This window comes from Xenopus tropicalis, chromosome 3 (genome assembly GCF_000004195.4).
Source record: "Xenopus tropicalis strain Nigerian chromosome 3, UCB_Xtro_10.0, whole genome shotgun sequence".
NCBI lineage: Eukaryota > Metazoa > Chordata > Amphibia > Anura > Pipidae > Xenopus > Xenopus tropicalis.
In genome coordinates this window covers 19,517,854-19,538,552 of record NC_030679.2, presented here as the reverse complement: position 1 = coordinate 19,538,552, position 20,699 = coordinate 19,517,854, and the positions used below count along the sequence as shown (strand labels likewise).

General features: G+C 38.8%; 1 long non-coding RNA gene across 1 annotated transcript; it reads right to left on the bottom strand.

The window, feature by feature from the left end:
* Positions 1–314: 314 nt before the first annotated feature.
* Positions 315–20,697, bottom strand: LOC116409700. The gene is made up of 3 exons (XR_004221930.1): positions 20,623–20,697; positions 17,687–17,832; positions 315–585 (listed from the first exon to the last, which is right to left on the bottom strand). It is a non-coding gene; the product is annotated as an uncharacterized LOC116409700 (long non-coding RNA).
* Between the last annotated feature and the right edge of the window lie 2 nt (positions 20,698–20,699).

Genomic DNA, 20,699 nt, shown 5'->3' with positions numbered 1-20,699 from the left:
TGGTAACCACAGATGGAGGAACTTGGAACAGTAGGCACAGCAGTGGGTAAAGCCCAGATCCGTGTCAGGGCAGGCAGCGAAGGATTAAGTCGAAAGTCAGGCACAAGACAAAAACAAGAAGCTCAGGAATCACAGGAACGCTTGGTACAAGGTTGAAACTTGATAACCAAGCACAACCAGGAAGTTTCAATGTCACCAAATGACACTTGTTCGCCGTATTGCTAGGGAGCCGCACTGGGGACAACATTACAGGGGTGATTTATTAAAATGTGAGTTTATAGCTTAATACATAAAAACTCACCCAAGTTCTATTCTGGATTTTTAGAAGCCTATTTATTAATAGGTGAAAGGTAAAACTTTTAACTCACATTTCGATAAATTTGCCTCACCTGTTAAATCTGTTAAATCTGAGTCCTCAGAGCCGCTCCATGTTTTCTTCTGCTAGTTCAAAGTACAGGTTTGGTTTGGGGGGCAAGAACTTAAAGACATTGCTCCTGCGGTGGCGGGGTTGTGGTGGTGAGTGGGCGGTGAGGAGCAGCCTGGCCAAGGGGGCAAAGTTTTAAAATCCGGACCTGGCAGTTAAGCCTACAAAGCATAAAATGAGATAACATTGATTAGTTGAACTTGTAGTGAACTTGTAGTTTTTTAACAGGGATGGATAATTGTTTTTCCCATCTTCGACTCTTTTCTTTCTGCTTGGCCAAGCGACATTACAGAATGAAATATTTCCAGCATGGTCTACTAGACATTGGACATTTCTGATCCCTATCACCAAAACATCCCAGACTGGCCTAAAGCAGTGATGTGACTAAATAACAACTTATCTTGTGAAGCCAAAATTTTAATTAGATCTTGTCCCTGTGACAGAAGCCTGTGTATGCATCTGTAGCGCTGGAGGTACGGAGATACGATTGTTTGTACATCTTTTTTTGGGTAACATAATTTTAAACAAAAAGTTGGAAACAAAAATGAAGTTCTATGTGTGATTGATGCTGTTAGCATTTAGCTTAACACAAAAAGATCCTTCAGGCTAAAACTCTGTAGGAGGAGAATGCTAATTTGCTATTGAAGGACCTTCACATCTTTGCATAGACAACGTACAATTTTTATATACGCAGGATATAATGTAGCTGCTATTGTGTATAATATATAACGACATTACAAATAAACAAATATGATTATTCTAAAAAATTAGACCACAGGCTGACTTGCTTTATCCAGGCCATAGAACTCTGATGTGACTTGTGATATTTTTGTATTTGGATAGTATATACCGATACGGAGTATGTTTTTTCTAAGTTCAGAGCATCTTGTGACAAGGATGGACAGTATGAAAGGTTATATTCACTATATTATATATACTGTTATGGATGTTTTTGATAATATATTATTCATTTAAATAATGTGTACATGTGTATATAAACTACTTGTGATGACAAAGCAAGTGAAATATAATTCATTGAGAATATTTAAAAAAAATAATAAAGTTTATGCACTATACATTATTGGAGATAAATTGCCATGTTTTCTTAACCCACAGCCTAGTGTTCCTTTACCAGAATTCTTGAATCATTCCAGAAATAATAATGCGTCATAAGTCCGTGAAAGTGAAGTCAATACCCACACCGTTTGTGTCCATTTTAGCACAGCCACAATTGATGTGTTTATTCTACTGCTACAAAACTGTAATGATATATATATTTGTATTTGGAGCTGTGTTTAAATTGACTTCACATACATACATAAAAGTGGGGCCGACAGTCTGGGATCTTCCAAAAGTTTAATTACAGCTCCCAACGCTGCCTCAAAAAACCCTTCCTCTTCCCATTCTACACTTTCAGTTGCAAGGGAAGAGGAACATATCAATCACATCTTAAGGTACTCCTCATGCTTTATAGGCTAGGGCAGGGATGAGCCACACAAGCATGAAAAAGTTCTTTGGGGGATGCCAAATAAGAACTGTGATTGACTATTTGGTACCCCATGGGGATTGCTAGTCTCTGTGCATCCACAACTTGCCCCTAAACCAGAAATATAAATATGGGCACGTACTCTGAGCCCACTGGGAGCAACATCAAAGGGGGTGATGAGCAATATGTTGCTCACAAGCCACTGGTTGGGCATCACTGGATTAGGGAAACAGACTTAAAGAGGCCACATGTACAGGTTGATCACCTTCGAAACTGCATGAGCAGGTTCTATAAAAATAATAAGTCATCCACATAGGTGGTTAAACTGAGCATAGGATTATTTTTGGGCTAATTAAGCAGATTTAATGGAAACTTTGGAAATGTTTTAAAATTGAAACTAAACTTTGGTCTGAAACACATCCATATAATACTTATTATGCCAGCATAAGATCTCAAAACATTTTATCCCTTTTTAAAATATATTATATTTTTAATTATTTTTGTGAATGATATATTGAATTCTGATGCTAGTTGCCATGTAATGTGAACCTGAATACATTACTAATAAGCTTTATATTGTGACATTTGTATTCTGTATATACAGTATATTGTGAATCAGTCCCTAAGTATCCAAGGGCTTCTGCTGGAATTAGCAGAAAGGAAGATGGGGAGCAGCTGGGGGCATATATTTAGAGGTACAGAAACCCAAAACATAATGTACAACATTTCTAGCCTACTTATTTAGATGCTCTCCTTTAAGCATTCCCACAAGGGACCCTGTACTATTCCGTGGATTTGAGCTTGACCACCTTCTGTAAACCCCCCCCCCCCGTTCTTTTTTTAAAGCAATCCCCCTATTCTTCTTTTAGAACACTGAAACCAATACAATTCTGTGGATTTGAGCCTGACCAATAGATTCATATCATGACTCTCTGAACTTTGCTGTATAGAAGCTTGCAATATATGTCTTCAATCTCGGGTCACATTCAGTTTACAAACACAGAGCGCTCTAGAATGACAATCCAGGTAATGCACTGCGTGTAATAGAGCTCTGGAATGACAATTCTGCCAATGTACATGATATGACCCCAAGAACGCAGTCCTGATAAATGTTCCCAGTGGCAGACAGAGATCTCCTTTGTAATAAATGGGAAGAAAGCAAAAAAAGTTGCATAAGGGAGTTTAAAAACTTTCTGTAAAGTGTGGCCACCAAGCCATTCTTTGGAATGCCAGCACAGGTCCACAATTGCTGTCAGTCACTGGATTATTCAAAAAGTCAACTTATTTATACAAGGTTAAGTCAAAATGATTTATTTTAAAAATAGTGCAAATTGTGTGCAAATCCACTTTGCTGATTGGCTAGTTTTATTTTCACAGACCAAGTAGGGATTTATAGACTAATTTACAGCACTTTCCTCACCTGAATCCCTCCAGTCTGTATGCTTGGCTAGCAATGATTTGTCACAGTGGCTGGAGCCTAGGAGCCTGGTTAGGGCTGTTTCTACAGGGGTGGCTGGCAGTGGTTCTAGCAGTAGTTCTGGCAGTGGTTATGGCAGTGGTTATGCCTGAATCCTGGCCCAGTGGACACAAAAAAAAAATTAATTCTTAAGAAAAAGCTACAAAAAGCTGCAGTGTGAAAGCACTGCTTACACTATGTAATGGCAAAGAAACTTATGGTAAATAAAGTTTTTTTTTTGGCCAACTATAGGAAGTGGAACTGCACCAGATTTTGCACCAGGGGTCATGGGCATCGAGCTGTGCACCTGGGTCCAATAAACAGATCACACAGGGGCCACTACAGATCTGTTGAAAGAGGATCATGTCAACAGCCCAATACAGTCCTCGCCTAACAGGATTTCCCTGTCTGCTCACACAGTATTGATTAAGGAGTCCATAATTCAAACAATAAGCTACTGGCAGCCAAAATCGGCTTATGTACAACAGTATAGTGGTTAGACTGTTACATGGTTTAGTCATGTTAGGGTTGCCACCTTTTATGCCATGTAATACTGGCCTATGGATGGGGGCAGTGACATCATTTAGGGGCAGGGCAATGATGTCACAGGGAAATGGGTGGGAAAATGAGGGAAAATGTAGAACAGAGGCAGGTTTGTGCTTATAAGAGGTAATCCGTCAGGGAAGGGATTCATAGATCCCTGGCCCTAATGAGTGATTTGCCAGCTAGGCAGGTCAAATTCTAGCTGAGTGGTAACCCTAGTCATGATTATCTGCTATAGTAGCTATCCCTTGGATAATATAACATGGTGTAATCATAGTATAAGGATAACATATAGTTCATTTTACTCTTGAAAATATAATGCTATTGTGCTCTTTTACTCTCCACTGATTTTTATGTGTATTTTTTCACCATTTTTCTCATGCACGCTTTAAGGGAGGGACACAAAACCTGTTTCCCTGGTCTGTAAGAAACAGCCAAAACAAAAACATTTGTTATCAGTCATACAAACTCTCTACTCCCCTACCAGCCCCCCCCCCCCCCCCCAGCTCAGGATGGGAGTAGGTGCGGGTTTTACTGCTTGGCCCAATAATCCAAGATCAGACTATGATGCTATTTCCCCTGGGAAAGCAGCAGCTTGTTTTATACAGATACATCACGTATAATAATTGTAAGTTAGATCTGTTCTCCTTCAGCCGATAACTAGAAGAGAAAGGAGCTGCCTCAGGCTCTTTATGATGAATATCCTCTGACAGGAACATGAAAAGTACCCATGTACTCCATTTAGGATTGACCTTCAGTCATCTGGTTATATATCCTCAAAGCCCTTATTTCCCATGCTGTGTGTGACAGCAACTAGGATGAGATGTATTATTTAATCACACATCATTCTAAGTATATAAAGAGACAAGGCAGAGATGGTTTCCCTGGTTCACTTGCTAAATCAACACTATATAAATAAAAGAAAGTAATGATTGGCTACTCAAACATATCATGAGATTATTTAAAACCAAGAAATGTATGAACACCTTGCCTTGATGTATATCACATAAAATTGGTAATAAAGATTTATAAAAAGTATTGCTGAAATGATTTGTAAAAAAATATGTGAGTATAAAGGTCATGAAACTCTGAGGCGACTTCTAATATCCTCATATCTTTCAACAGGGAGTACTATATGGAGTACTATATTTATTATAATACACAAGTTTTGTTACGTCATGTGACAGAAATTACATCACTAAGCACCATTTATAAGGATATAATTTACAGGATATGCATGGCTTTTGTGTATAATATATATATATAAACTTTGTCCTCTGCGCAATGCTGGGTCAATTTATAAGTCAAAGCTGCATCTCCCTCTTCTGCCCAATTTATGTACAGCATATGAAAGATGACGGTCAGTAATAAGGGTCAGTGCAAGCAGTATTCTGGCAACTTCGCACGACTTCGAAAAACGAGGCAATGTGAATCGTTTTCCACTGGCGACTTTTATTGTGCTAGTGGAAAGTCTTTTCGGAGCAGTTACTAGCACTCACTCCCTGGGTTCATACCCTAAGGCTGATGAAGCTAGTTTCCAAGGACAGTCATCCTTTTCTCCACACATTACTGATTCAGTAAATACCTGAATCCATCACTGTAGCACTGCAATGTAAGTTTGAAGTCTTGTTCCACAAAGGACTCTCATCATGCTTCAGGGCAGCCTTTATAGGGCCTCAGAGGTAGAGCTGTACCAGGGCTCTGAAATTCAATATTTAGCATTGTATCAAAGGAGCCAACATATCCTATTTCTACAATGCCGCAGAGATAAGGCATTCCAGCAGGTTCAGGTTTCAGCATAACTGCCTGCTGTTAGACTACACAATTCCTATAGTAAATGATGTTTCCAGACCAACTGTGCAGGTTTCCCACTGGTAGCACTGGCAGCAACTGAGATTTTCATGAGTCTGACAATCCTGGCTATGACAGGAGGCAGTTAAGTAGCCCTGTAGCAGCTAATTTGTCTTCTTATCTCTGTTTTATCACATTTATTTGGGTATAATAAAACTGTCTAAGGTTATAGTGGTATGTGACTATGTAATGAAATATTGCATTATATAATGACCATTTTATATCTAAGCTATATATTAGGAAGCATTGTCTTTAGAAAGGTTAAAACAAACTGTGTATAGTACTGCCTCCCTAAATCTCTTCAAACTAGCGTTTTCTCTGGATCTCCCCTAGGGGAGCCAGTCCCACAGTTTCAGAACCCCTACTTTAAAGTCTATATCATATACAAAATCTAAGGTCAATTTTTATCAGAAGCCAACTAACCTTAATGAATGTTTTTGGAGCAAGTGAAGAAACTGCAGAAGACTTGGGGAAAAATCCTTGCACTGGCTGGAATGGTACCCAGAACCCCAGTGCTGAAAGGCACCAAATACAACCCACTGCACTCCCCTCTTTCCTCAAGTAGGCAGCTGGCTGGAAGGTCCTACCATTATAAGCCTGAGAATGAGTACTTGATAAATAGTGGCAGCTAATAGGCTCACCAGTTACTTATTGCACCTGGCCTTGAGGCAATTAAAGAACAATTGCATCTATACCATTAGGTCAGTTAATATGTACAGGCAGAAAGACAGGAGACAAGTCTGTGCTTTTTTATTTTTAGTAATGCGGAATTAAGCTTAATGCCACTCTACAGATCATAAATAGCTTTGCATAGATAACTATGAATTGTTTCAGTCTGAGCCATGCCGACCTTTTGTACCTGCCAAGTAAATGACTTATTCTTACACATTCCCACATATAACTTGCTGCAGTGGATACTGACATTATCGGAGTGACCGAAATACAATATTCTATAGAGAGCCCTGGAAAATACATCACTTCATATTATTTGGTCAATTGAGAGACGGGTTTAGTTTAAGCCCCCTTTGGAAGTTCCAAGAACATATAAGACAGCAATATATTTTTACCTTAGTTTCTCCATAACAAGGCCCTTGGGCTTATTTTGGAGAACAAACAGGCATTCTCTTTAATCCTCTAACTAGCCTTTACCTTGAGCCCCCTGCTACTTCCTCTGTTACTGTTGCAAATGTTCTGGCTGTTGATGCCAATAGAAAAGTGGCCATACTATGTATGCCGATTGTGTGTTGTCCATCTATTCAGCCAGTTTGTCAGTATCGGTACGAGTATGGCCAATAATGAACAAAAGCAGTATAAGAATTGTCCTGTTATCAACCATTTTGGGCTAGCCACACTTCACGGATTAGTAAAGGATACTTGATTATTTAAGACACTACAGGGGGCAATGTGAAAGTAGGTAAGCAAGGCTGTGTGTTACAGTGTGTAAAAACATGGAATCTTAGGAAACACAGAAACTGCAAGCTAGAAAAACAAAGCAACTGAAAAATAGCTACACATTCATGATGTAGTGTCCCTTAAGAAAAAGAGGAAAGAGTTATGGGCTTGTTTTTCTTTTGGGGACACTTCCCATTACCTTAGTGGTGAGGGTTGTTTTGGAGAAGCTGGTAGCAGGTTTAATTACTGTAGTTATTAGTGCTAGATGTTGCACCATTCTGCTGGACAATGTTGACCAAAAAGGAAATAGTCATGTTTAATGTGCTTGCTAACAAGGTAAAAAGTAGTAAAAGAAGCAATTTAATGCTCTATATAGATGTAATATTTGCAGAACAGCTTGGAGATTGACCAGATATTGCTAACTAGGTTTTAGAGGTCTGCTGTTTCCATGGAAAGCAAAGTCTAGTTGCTAGTAGGAAGTCTGTGAAGTGCTTCGCTGTGATGTTAGTGGCAAATGATTTATTTCTAGAACAGAGATAAGCTAATTTTATAGAAAACAATGTTAATTTATTTTAAAATTCAAATATTTTATATTTCATCATCTCTCACATTGGGGTTTTTGAGGCAAGGACAGCACATGGGGGGGCTTATTTTTTAACTTTGTTCAGATATATTGCTATTGCCAACTTCACTATCTACTAAGTTAGAAAATGATTGCAAATACCTGATCAGTTGCTGTTAGCTACTGCTTTTGGGCAATTCACCTATCTTCATATTTCAGCCCTAAGGTCTTCAGATTTCCTTCATTATTTTTATGCATACTGTTCTTCTCATTTCCACCACCCCAACAGATAGGCTTCCTTATTAAAGTTAGTGTGGAGTCTATAATAGGCGCAAGTGCCTAAACCAAATGGCATCATCATAAGTATCTACCAAAAGAAAATACTTACATACCTAGCCTGTGCTTGATAATACTGCCTATTCATGCTCAAGTCCAGGCCATTAAACTGGATACAGCCTCCAAAGCTTTTCTTAAATGACATTATATTAATATAAAATAGCCCATTATCATACTGTGCTTTGGGTAACCTGCCCGTGGCATATAAAAATTGAACTGTTAGGATTGCCACCTGTCCGGTTTTAAACTGAACCTTTCTAGGGGCTGTTTGGTTTAAAACTGTCTGCCTGTTCATTCAGCATTGTGAAACTCAAACAACTCAGGACAATACCTTCCTCTGATGTCACAAACCTGCCCCCACACATTACAACCCTGCCCCACTGCTCCACCCCAACGTCATCATCCTACCATCAGATATCACTGTTCCACCCCCTTGTCTGACTTGGCTGGCTGGAGGAGGCAACTTTGGTATCGTCTGACCAGTAGCTCATCCAAAGTTTACCTCCCTTATAAAAATACCTATATCAGCCTTAAGGCATGACAGATCAGCCATGCCCCTGCAATGTGCCTTTAAGAAATACAAATAGCTGCCTTCATAGGGTGGCCTATCCTGCAGAAAGGAATAGTCAACTCAACTAAACATAATTATTTACATAATCTATTTAAAAAAAAAAAGAAAAAAAAATGATCTAATGGAATTAATCAGCTGAAGGGTATTCTGCTATTCCAATGAACAATTAAACAAAAAGAATAGATCTCAGTTTGGTGTAAATTATATATACTGGGCATGAAATTTTTTGTGTGTGTAGGTGGCCACAAGCAATGTTTGCAAGGATGTGACCTAAGTGTAGATTGTCCAAAATAGTTTAGCAATAGCAGTTTCTATTTACTGATTAAAGGTAAAAAAATTAAATTGTTAATGGTATTTATATCTGAATTTATGAAAGGACCCTACAGTGTGCTACAGATGTATATTTCATAGACTTGATGTGTCCCTCATTGGAATGCTGCTGGAATGTATAATTAAATCTGATTCATGGTGTCTTGTCCTTTGCTCAGAAGTTATTATCCAGTCAGATCTGGGTGGTATTGTTTTAACATTAAATATGAGCTGCATGACATAAAATATAAAGTACACTAATAGGATCCATAGAGCCAAGAGAACGGAAAGTATTTTTCAAGCTAGATTTATTATTAGTCCAATAGCAAGAGACAGCATTTTTCAACCAAAGGACTAGGTCTCAGGTACTCAATAAAGATGATTAAACATTGCTTAATGGGATATTAACATCCTCTATTTTTAAAATAGTGTCCTGTCACTAAATATGTGCAGATCTTATAAAGTAACACTTTTAAATGCCCTTAGTAATGCCACCAGTAAAACACAGGGTGGTGATAGGTAGACCAATGTGCAAAAAGCTTGCTTAAGGTGGCCATACACGTCTTTTTCTTACTAAAACAGCTTCCACTATGGGGCCCATTTATAAATGTATGATTGGGTACGATTACAAAAAAATTTATATTTTTTCTAACTTTTAGAACTCTGCAATTTTTTCGTTAAGTTCCGCAACTTTTTCGTACTTTGAAACAATTTGTGCGACAGAATCGTATTTGTCGCAACGAGTACGAAAGTTTCGGATTTATTCAAGCTTCAGTATTGTGACTTTCCTTTGGCCGGTTGGAGCTGCAGAGTGCCATTGAGTCCTATGGGAGGCTTCCAAAATCATGCACTGAAGGATCAAAGCCAGAAAGTTTGTTGAGCCGATCGATCGTTTGGATATGAAAATTTCGGAACTTTCGAGTCGTACCATGATATTTTCATACGACCACTATGCGAAATTTTGCACTTTTAACGCACATCAGAAATTATTGGATTTAATCCGATTTTTTTCTATCGTACTTTTAAATGTCTGAAATTCGGACTTTGATAAATGGGCCCCTAAATGTTGGAACATTGTTAGTGGGATTTGCTTCCTTTCACACAAAAAAGGATAGGCACTGCTGTTGGGGTCAGGTCTGGCTCATATTGGGTTTACAATTCAACTTAAAGAAGTTAAGTTGGGTTAGGGTCAGAGATCTGTGCAGGCCAGTCAAGTTCTTCTGCAGCTGCTGTTCAAACCTTACTCCAGAAACCATTCATGCAAAATTGAAAGCACAGATTGTTACTTTATGATGTAGTGGCGCGCATGTCAGCAATGATTGCATGGCTCAAATAGCCAATTTCAATAACCAGATGGTGTAGACTTGGTGTAGTTTATATCTTCCTACAGGGGCCTGACAGAAAGGTCCAAACATATTATTAGGTCACTTTGCCAGTGTTTCTAATAAAAATAAAGTACAGGTATGGGTTCCCTTATCCACAAAGCAAATAATTCTAATTTCTGAAAATGATTTCCTTTTTCTCCATATTTAAAAAACAGTACCTTGTACTTGATCCCAACTAAGATATAATTAATCCTTATTGGAGGCAAAACAATCCTATTGGGTTTATTCAATATTTAAAGAATAAGTAAACTTTTTTTTTTCTATGAGTAAACTTACTCTAAACAGCCTCCAGAATTACCTACCTTTGTCCCAGCATTCTCTCTGACCTGGTTCCTCAGTCAGAAGGTATTCTCTTTCGTTGCTTCCTTGTGCAGAGTGAAGCCCCGCCCCCACTTCCTGTTCAGGTCTCTCATAAAAATAAAAAAAATACCGGCTAATTAACAGACTGGCTCCTGCTGCCTTCAGGCATGCGCAGAAGGCTCTCCACTCCGACAACCTTGTCGAATTGAAAAGAGAACTGAACAGGAAGTGGGGACGGGGCTTCACTCTGCACAAGGAAGCAACCAAAAAGAATACCTTCTGACTGAGGAACCAGGTCACAGAGAATGCTGGGACAAAGGTAGGTAATTCTGGAGGGTGTTGAGAGTAATTTTAAGAAGGGTTACTTCTACATTCTTTAAATGATTTTTAGCAGACATAAGGTATAGTGATCCAAATCTATACTATAGGTCCCGAGCATTCTGGATAATAGGTCCCATACCTGTTTTACAGGTATGGAATCTGTTATCCAGAAACCTATGTCCAGAAAGTTCTGATTTGTGAAAAGGCTGCCTTCATTATAAGAGAATAATTCAAACTTTTTAAAATGATTTCCTTTTTCCTGTAATAATAAAACAGTACCTTGTACTTGATCCCAACTAAGATATAATTACCCCTTATTGGGGGCAGAACAGCCCTATTGGGTTTATTTAATGGTTAAATGATTTCTTTTTCCTGTAATAATAAAATAGTACCTTGTACTTGATCCCAACTAAGGTGTAATTCATCCTTATTGGGGGCAAAACAATCCTTTAATTAACCTTTAAATTATTTTTCAGTAGACTTATGGTGTGGAAATTCAAATTATGGAGAGGTCCCGGGTCCTAAACTTTCTTGATAACAGGTCCCATACCTGTATTTAGATTAAAACCTGCTTTTTTCTATCAGAAGATATACATTTAATTTCACCTTTTCATGCAGAGGAAAGTTCATAATTTTCTCAGGGATCCAATTTATAACATAAAAGGTGAGACTGTCTGTGAGGAGGCCAGATAGGAAACAACTCCATCCTTTTTTTGGCTGGCCTTTACAGGAGGTCAAAGTGGTTGGAAAATCCATAACAGTTAAAAGGATAGAAAATAACATTTAATTCCAGTAAGCAAGAGAGAGGTCAGAGCCATGCAGAGAGAGCTATAGTGTAGCATGTCCCCCTAATGCATTTATCCCTGCCATCCTGCAGACTTTGTATATGAAAAATGAGCCTCACTGAAAGCAGCTGACACCCCGGTCCTGAGATAGAGGAGGAAGCAAGTTTTATAGGAACCAAAGAGCGTAACCATTGCATTGATTGACCAAATAGTATGGTGACCAAAGAAATCCATTTATTCCACTGATAAAATACATTTGTCAAAGTCTGCACTGCATTATATGTGCCTGGATGTATTTAATTTCATTTTTCACTTGAATCTGTATTTCTCTTTACAGCATTCAGTACTCTAAGGGGCCAATTTATTCAGGATTGGTAGAGTTTACAGTAATTACTGCTCAGTAAAACACTACCATTCATTCATTTATTATTTAACAAATTATTTTCCATGCAAGCTGAGCACTACCTTCCTAATAAACTTGAAGCTCTGAAAAGTGGCATTACACAAATTGCTGGAATAAACATTGACTTATGGGAATTATGTGGAAAGATATTATATATGTAGCAAACATCTAGAACTAGTGATCCCTAGATGGCTCCTGGGCTATTCATATGTCCAGCTGTTCTGCACTTAATTTAAGCACCAATTTATGGACCTCAAGGTGGTGGAGCTTACTTGAAAGTGGTCTTGGTACTGAACAGATCAGGGGCATGTGCTGTCATAATGTGGCATTATGCTAGTGGCATTTATCCATTTTGAGGTAAGCAAGTGGCAGGTACACAAGTGTGCATTTTTGGGCTGAAATCCTCCCTAAGTCAACAGTGACAAGCAAATGTCATTAAAGGCATGAGAGGTATCGAGCAGTAGTAATTTGTTTCTACACATTAGACAAGAGACACATGGTAATTAAGTTGCCGCGTAAGGTCAACCTGAGCCTTTTTTGGCAGGGATGATCAATGAAGTAGCTCCTTCGCCCTCTATGGAGGGTCCAACCGTCAATGACCTTTAGAAGGGGCTGCCTTCCAAAATGCAGAAATAATGCAACATACTCTCTTCTATAAAGAGGAAGATCAGCCAACCAGGACCCAAATTAAAGCCACCTGCCCCCATTTAACCCTGGCCCTGTTCTACCCCCTGCCATGATATCTGCTGAATTTTTTCGGACAATACTGGAAGACTTCAGGTAATGAATTCTTACATTTCTGATGCATAAAGCTATTTGCCTCTTACTGAATAACATCTATTCTCAATGTAAGTATTGCAAGTTTTTATGTATAAAATGAAGCTACCCTGGAGTTATGGCCTCAGAGGTTTAGGAATTCATTTTGGATTATGCCCTCTTTTTAACAAAGCTACAGGTATGTTACTTACTGAGTATCAACTGCAGTAATGGGTCAATGCGGTCTTTGATCCTCAAAAATCAATCCTGCCCCATCACCATCTGGCCAATTTTCTCGCAGGTATCAATCAGGTTGGCCCCTCGGAGGGCCCCACACATAGGCAGATAAACTGCTTAGTTGATCTTAAGTGCCTGAATTAGCATCTTAAATCTGCCCCTGTATGACTACCTTTATTTAACAATTGTTTTTATTGGATCATTTTAAAAGCAGAGGCATATGATCAGCACTGTACAGGTATTCATACAACCAATACAGAGTTATTTTTGTATTTATATGCCTTTTCCAATAAAATATTGTTATCCATGTTTCTTGTCTCTGTACATGGCTGTTATTTTGTACTGTATGGCCGCCTTAACCTTTATCCATGGCTTAGCAAGACAGGAAGCTTTAATATGAAGTAAAATAAAAACTGCAGTAAAAACTCAGCCCCTTTGTTAGATAGAACAATGTTCTAAATGAATAAGGTCAGTGCAGGACTTGCCAGACCAGAGAATACTCTGACGCAGGTGGCTAGCCCAACTCTATTGTAATAATGGTTCCTGTTTGCTTACAGTTGAGTGATTTGTAAAGAAAGACTAATGCCTGTAGTAAAGTTAAAGTAGAAGGACAGTTAAAATCACTGGCTTTAGTAAATCACCAGTGGGATGGCATACACGTTGCTGCGATTTCCAGAAGTCGCAGCGACACGTATTCCATCCCACCGGCAATTTACATCCTTGCCGGTGGGATGGCATTGCGGGGAGATTATCCTGATTATTCAGGATAGATTACCTTTTTTAGGAGGGGCAGAGGGATTAAAAAGGTTGGAGGACTTTGTCTTTATGTAAAGGCAGAATTAAATTAATTAATTAATTCTTCCTGTTTGGCTCCTGATCTTCTGAACAGGTGAAATATGGGGAGGCTTAAGGGCACTATTGAGACAACTGAAAGTATGCCTGCAGCTTGAGATTAACTCTTTATTAGCCTTTATTTCTCCTTTAACATTCTGATTTTTGTGGTTTTATAGTTTTTTGAAACCTCGACTTAACTAACTTCTATGAATGTCAGGCATTTATCAAGAGATCTGAATTGAAAAGGAACATCGAAAAGACAAATGGTAAAAATGCGAAAACTGTGACTTCTTCATTTTGACGCATTAAAATCACAAAATCCAGTGTTAAAAAAACCCCAAAAACCTGTAAAACCACAAAGCAAAGAAAGATCTTCCAGTTGTAAAAGGCCCATCTGCCATTGGACAGGTTTTAGATGGCGTATTTTTTCATAGTAAATCACGAAAAAATAGTTTTCTTCTGCAACAAAATCATATTTTGGCTTTGAAAAACCCAACCCTAAAAAATCGAGAATTAGGTTTCGGCACGGAAGATAAAAGGAATGGTTAGTGGCACCACAGGGGACTTGTCCTTGGTCCTTTGCTTTTAACATGTTTATTAATGATCTGAAGGTGGGCATTGTACTGTTTCTATTTTTGCTGATGATATGGAAGATATATCATCGTAATGTTTTTATTTACAAATAACTTTACTTTCATTTTGTTGGACCCAAATCATAAATATCAAATGTTCTATGCACACGATAGGTCAGCTGGGGAGCTGTATACACATTTCCTTCTTTTAAAGGGGACCTGTCACCCTAAGAAATAATTACAAATTGTTTTCTATTGTGTTTGTCAAGCAAATTAAACTTGAGTTACACTATATAAATTATTTTAAACTTATTTCCTTCAGCACTAGAATTCACAATTGCAGAAAACAGGCAGGCTCCATTTTGTGGAAACTGTTAAGGAAAGTTGTGCATCCTGCTAAAATCTTGTTTCTGTGCCAGTATGGGGGGACCTAATACCCATATCCATGCACTGGTAACACAATTAGATGGTGAGGAGGGAGGAGGAATGTAAGGAGTGCAGAAACATCTAAGCAGTTCTGAATTGAAAGTGAAAGTAACTGTCTGCCCCACCCCTATGCCTAAGGCATAGAGGCGGGTCAGGCAATATATGATTGACAGCTGGGACTTTTAAATGCTTATATAATGGGTATAGATGTGTTAATAAAAAAATGACTTTGGGTTTCATGTTTGTTTGAAAAGGGCTTTTATTATACAGCTTTTTATGTCTGTGTGACAGGTCCACTTTAAAGAGGTGGATTACCTTTAAGTTAACTTAATGTATGTTATAGAATTGCCAATTCTAAGCACATTTGCAATTGGTCTTCATTGTTTATAGTTTCTGAATTATTTTTTTCTTCTTCATAATCTATCCAGCTTTCAGTGAGGGGTCACTGACCCCAGCAGCCAAAAACGTTTACTTTGCACGGCTACAATTTTATTGTTAGTTTTATTACTTATCTTTCTGTTCAGGTCCTCTAAATTTTATGGCAGCCTCTCATTTAAAACACTGACTCATTGCTAAGGTAATTTGGATCCTAGCAACCAGATATCCTCTGGCATTCCATGCTGGAGTGTTGCTGAACAAAAGGCCAAATAATTCAAAAACCTCAAATAATAAAAAAAAGAAGATCAGTTACAAGTTGTCTCAGAAAATCACTCTCTACATTATACTAAAAATGTAATTAAAGGTGAACTACCCCTGTAAGTGACTAGCCCGTACATGTACATAATATAAAGAACTAGAGCATTAAGTCAAAATAATTATTGGCTGGGTTTGGGGGCATATTTTTATTTATTTATATTTTTTAAATTAAAAAACGAATATATAGGCACCAGGGGGCCACCCCCCCAAAACCTGCCGCCCTAGGCATAGACCCTTGGGTGCCTTAATACGGTATAGATATGGCCTTTACGGCACCCCCCTAAATCCAGCCCCAGGCCTAGTTTGGAAGTGTCTGCAGGAGCGGTACAAATTTCATGGCCTAGCATGGCCTACAAGTGGTGTGGATTAGGAATCTGCTGGCTCCAGGTTGTTGGGGCCATTGCAGTTAAAATAGTATAGATCTGTTCTTGCTATTATACTCATCAGTGCCATTACAGTTACCCTCACCAATATTCAGTATTAAAGGCAATATACTCTCCACTCCGCAGAACTTATATTCAACCCTCCATGTACCAGCTATCTTGTGTGAAACAGTTATCATTTGCAACCTCCCAAGGCACAATACCGTTTTATATCAATTAATTTAGGGAATGAATGTGTAAATAACTTTGGAATCACTCCAGGCACTATTACATTTGAAGATGAGGAACTGAGTATTGCTGTTAAACGTTATTGCCGTTACACTATACTACCACTAGTCGGTGCCAGTTCACTTGTCCCTTTACTTCATTGAGCGAATATGCTACCTTGGCGTTTTACATAATGTTTCATAATTGGCCGCATCAAAAAAGATGTGAAACCTCATCCTTCTGCTTTTACCAAACAAATTGAGGCCATTTTAGAACACCAAACTGGCTGCACTATACAGTCTGCTAGGAATTCAAAAGATGCAGGATCTTGTTTGGCAAGGTTGCTAAACAAACTGATCTTTACCCAATATGCCAACCTTGACAGGAATACAGGCCTTAGAAGCGAGGACCACATCAAGGAGTTGATGTGGTCATTGCTCCGAGATTTTTAAACCTGTTGGATTAACATCTGGCCAACTTTCAGCCAAATATAGGTCAGGTAGGAGCACCCCATACATGGGCAGATAAGCTGCCAGCTCTGATTAAAGGAGAAGGATAGGCATTTTACTGCCAATAGATTAGAAACATTAGTGCAAGCAGGGAGAGCTGCTCAAACTCCGGCCTGGGGAATGAAGGATTTTCTAAAAGAGTTAGTCTGATACCTAAGAAAATGTTTACACAAAAGAAGACATCTGTGTTTCTTTTGATAGAGGACTCTTTTGATAGTGATTTTTTTTTATTCTGTGCTTATTGCTGTATTTACATAGTAACATAGTAAGTTGGGTTGAAAAAAGACATACGTCCATCAAGTTCAACCATAATGCCTATATATAACCTGCCTAACTGCTAGTTGATCCATAGACCTTTCTAGTAAAGCGTACTTAGTTTTTACCATTCCTTCTCCTTTAAAGGAGGTGAATCAACAGCTAAAATCTGCCCATGTATTGCCACTCTCAGCAGCCAATCTCTCAAACATTCAGATAGTGACCTACTGGAGAAAATCAGGACTGTATTGCGTAGACAAAGCTACCTCTTGTATCACTACTGTGATATCTTCCAAAACTAAAGAACCTGGCCCAATATACAGACTCATTGGAATCTTGCGTGATAATGCTTTTGATTGCAACTTCATTCTCCATGGCAGGGTCAGTAAACTACAAGGAAAGGTAATAGGTACAGTCATAGCACTTCCCATCCCCCCAGACAAGGACATGCACAGTAACTTGAACCAAAGCCATGCACATGCCTTGTATCGGGTTCTTTGGGTTTAATGATGATGACATAACAGGACATAAACATAAGTGAAATGATGAAAAGACTAAGGGGAAGTGACATCAAAACAAAACAGATGGTGACTGTACTATACTAGTTCTAGTGTTAAATACAGGGGTATCATATTATAGTTTAGAAAATTTACAGGCCAGTCTAAGGACATAAAGATGTTAAAATACCTTCCCTTCTGCTTTAAGAGCCACCTTTATCTGTTGGTTATGTGTCTCTGGTGATGCAAGAGCTTAGGAGTTGAAGGTGAGTTCAAGATGTTGTAGAATTTATGAAATACTGTCATTATGTCATCTGGACTGGTAACCGGTTTACCCTAATGAGATAAAAAAAAATTACATTTATTAGCTACATTTTTATTTGTAAATCACTTTTTAAGTCACTAACACCTTGCTGAATCAATCTGTCCAAGAAATACAAACTGCAGTTAGAATATGCTGTTGCCAATCAATATTTTAAAGAGTATTTAAAGAGCCATTTATATTGATGATGTGAAAGATCCCCGACAGCAGAGAATGACGCCTTGCCCGTCAATCAAGGATTGAGAGTGTGTCAATCCAGAACAGTGATGTGTGCCCTGTTTATCAAAACCTATTATTCACAGAGATAAACAAGCAGCCAAGCATGATGCCACTGAATTAGCATGCAAGCAGTATGCTGAGGCCATTGTTGGACAACAGAAAATGCTTTTCCAAAATAGAACAGAAAGAATTGTTTTGTCTGCAGAGGGCAAACTGTTAGGCATGAATGACTGCTGGCACCTACAAACAGCATAATATGTATGAATGGCACATAGGGTATAACAGAGCAAGTTGAAGAATGATTCTGCTGTTGATTCAGGGAACAGCAGGGTGACTTGAAGCTGAAATGCTTTACTGCAGGCACACTATAAAAGAGAATATAAACCAATGAAAAGCAACAAAAGTCCTAAATAGGTAATTAACGCATATGTGTAATTAATGCAGATGTGTACTCTAAATACATTTATTCAGCCAGAATGTAGATAGGCAATATGCAATCAACATATTGATGAACGCATTAGCGGTGTTTGTTATAACTTGAGCTCAGGCCGCCATCATGTGGCCCCAACATTAGTATGGGGCCCCAGCACACTTCATTATACCAAAACCATGCATGTGGTCCAAAAAGCACCCACAATCCCAATTTGCAACCTGCAAATTGCATCCTCACATTTCTTGGGGCCCCCTCTACTATGAACCCTGAGTGTAGTATCCACTAATTTTGTCCCTAAATATAACCAGTTAGACAAGTCCATTATCTGTTTACAATAGTGAATAACCAGAAAATATATGTTATTAAAGGTGCTTTGAAATGTCACATCATTGTGTATTTATAATGTACACGTCTTGTAAAACAACAGAATATCAAAAGTAACTTTAGAGTTCCATGACCTGTACAGAAGCCCTCTTGGGGCTTTCATTCTTCATATCGCCATATGACTCCCCTGTAACTTCTAATATACTTATATTTTACAGTACTGTATGCCTTTATTTAGTCTATATTATTGTACTTTTTACAAAATATTGCTTATGTATGGCTAAAGGGGAAGTAAGCCGTAAAACTAACTTATATTAAATAAGTGCCTTAATCTAATGGAAAGCATTGTTGTTAATTTGCATTCTGGTTGCTAGGGTGACTTAGTCCAGCAACCAGACACCATTTCAAGTTTTACTTTCGATAAAAGCCAAATACGGAGAAAAGGAAAATCACTTGTTAATTTTAATAATTTCCCCTTTCATCACTCCTCATGCTCTGATATTTATGTCTAGTTATTTTGTTTTTGAATTTGTTAAATAGAATTAGAAATATGTATAATTCTTCTTCTTCCAAAAAGGTTTTTTTCCTTGTTCTAGAAAAGTGTTTGTATCTCTGACAGCAGACTCTGCCTTGCATATTCATATAACATAGTTCTTTCCAGTAAAATATACTGTATGTGCTCTGTATGTATTTTTGAGAGCTCTTAGTGATGTGTCATATTCAAGTATCAGGCAATGTGGGGAGGTGGTTGAGTGAGAGAGATGTGGAATAATATCACTAAGGGTATTGCCAGGCCTAAAGCAATTGTTCCTAGAAAAGATCACTGAAAGCAAAATGCCTTCCCACCGGCAATAAAGTGAATCACCAGTGGGAAGGTGTAGGCAGCACTTTGTTTTCCCAAGATGCCTAAAGTGTTCTGCGCATGAAACTTTGGGCAGAGAATGAAGCGCCTCGTATGCCTTCCCACTGGCGATTCATTTTATTGGCGGTGGGAAGGCATTTTGGCACAGTAGCCAAGATAACACTCCGGGTGACTATTTTCGCTATGTGCCATCACACTAAAATGCCAGGGCCAATATTCAATCTAAAGCTGGCCATACACGCACGGATATCACACAAAACCTTGTTTCGTATGATGCTGTGTGTATGGCAAGTTAGCGAGGCGTCCGATATCGCAGAAGACTGCAGATATCGTTCGACTCGCCGATCGTGTGCCATTGATGGGGCCTGAGCAAAATCTACCTTCAGTGCTGAATCGGCAGAGGAAGGTAGGAATTCTATTGTTTCTACCTCCATATTTGACAATTCAGCATCTGTGGAGGGTGGGAACTATCTTTTGTGGGAAATGTGCGTGGCCACCTTTAGTTCAGACCTGGCTAAAGTACACAAGTAGTTTGCTGCTAATGTGCACAGAGTGAGTGCATACAGTGCATACATGCCCCATGCATTTCGCCAAACGGACACACAGATGAATTGATACTGTTTGTGGCCCTGCCTGCCTTCTGTTTTATTAGGCATCACCAACTTCATGAGTGATTAGTACAGGTATGGGGGGGGGGGGTTGCTGGTTATGGGCCACAGCAGGAGCGTTATTATAAAAACGCAATTGCAACCCTACAATATCAAAAATTACACCTCACGTCTTGACATCGTGACCCCCCCAAGAGAAGTGTAGAATTTCCAGCAGGGGGGGCGGCAAATAACATACAGCCAACATTACATAACTGATGGTCCCCAAGAAAACGATGACACAATAGCCCCAAGTGCGATACTCCCTCCTCTCTAAGTAAACTTGCTTTACAAGTCGGCCTCCCCACACCGCACACACCTTTCACCTCCCTCTCCTGCTGCCGAGGTGGGAGGGTGCGTTACGTGTTTCGGGAGCGCGCATTTGTCTCCGCCCCT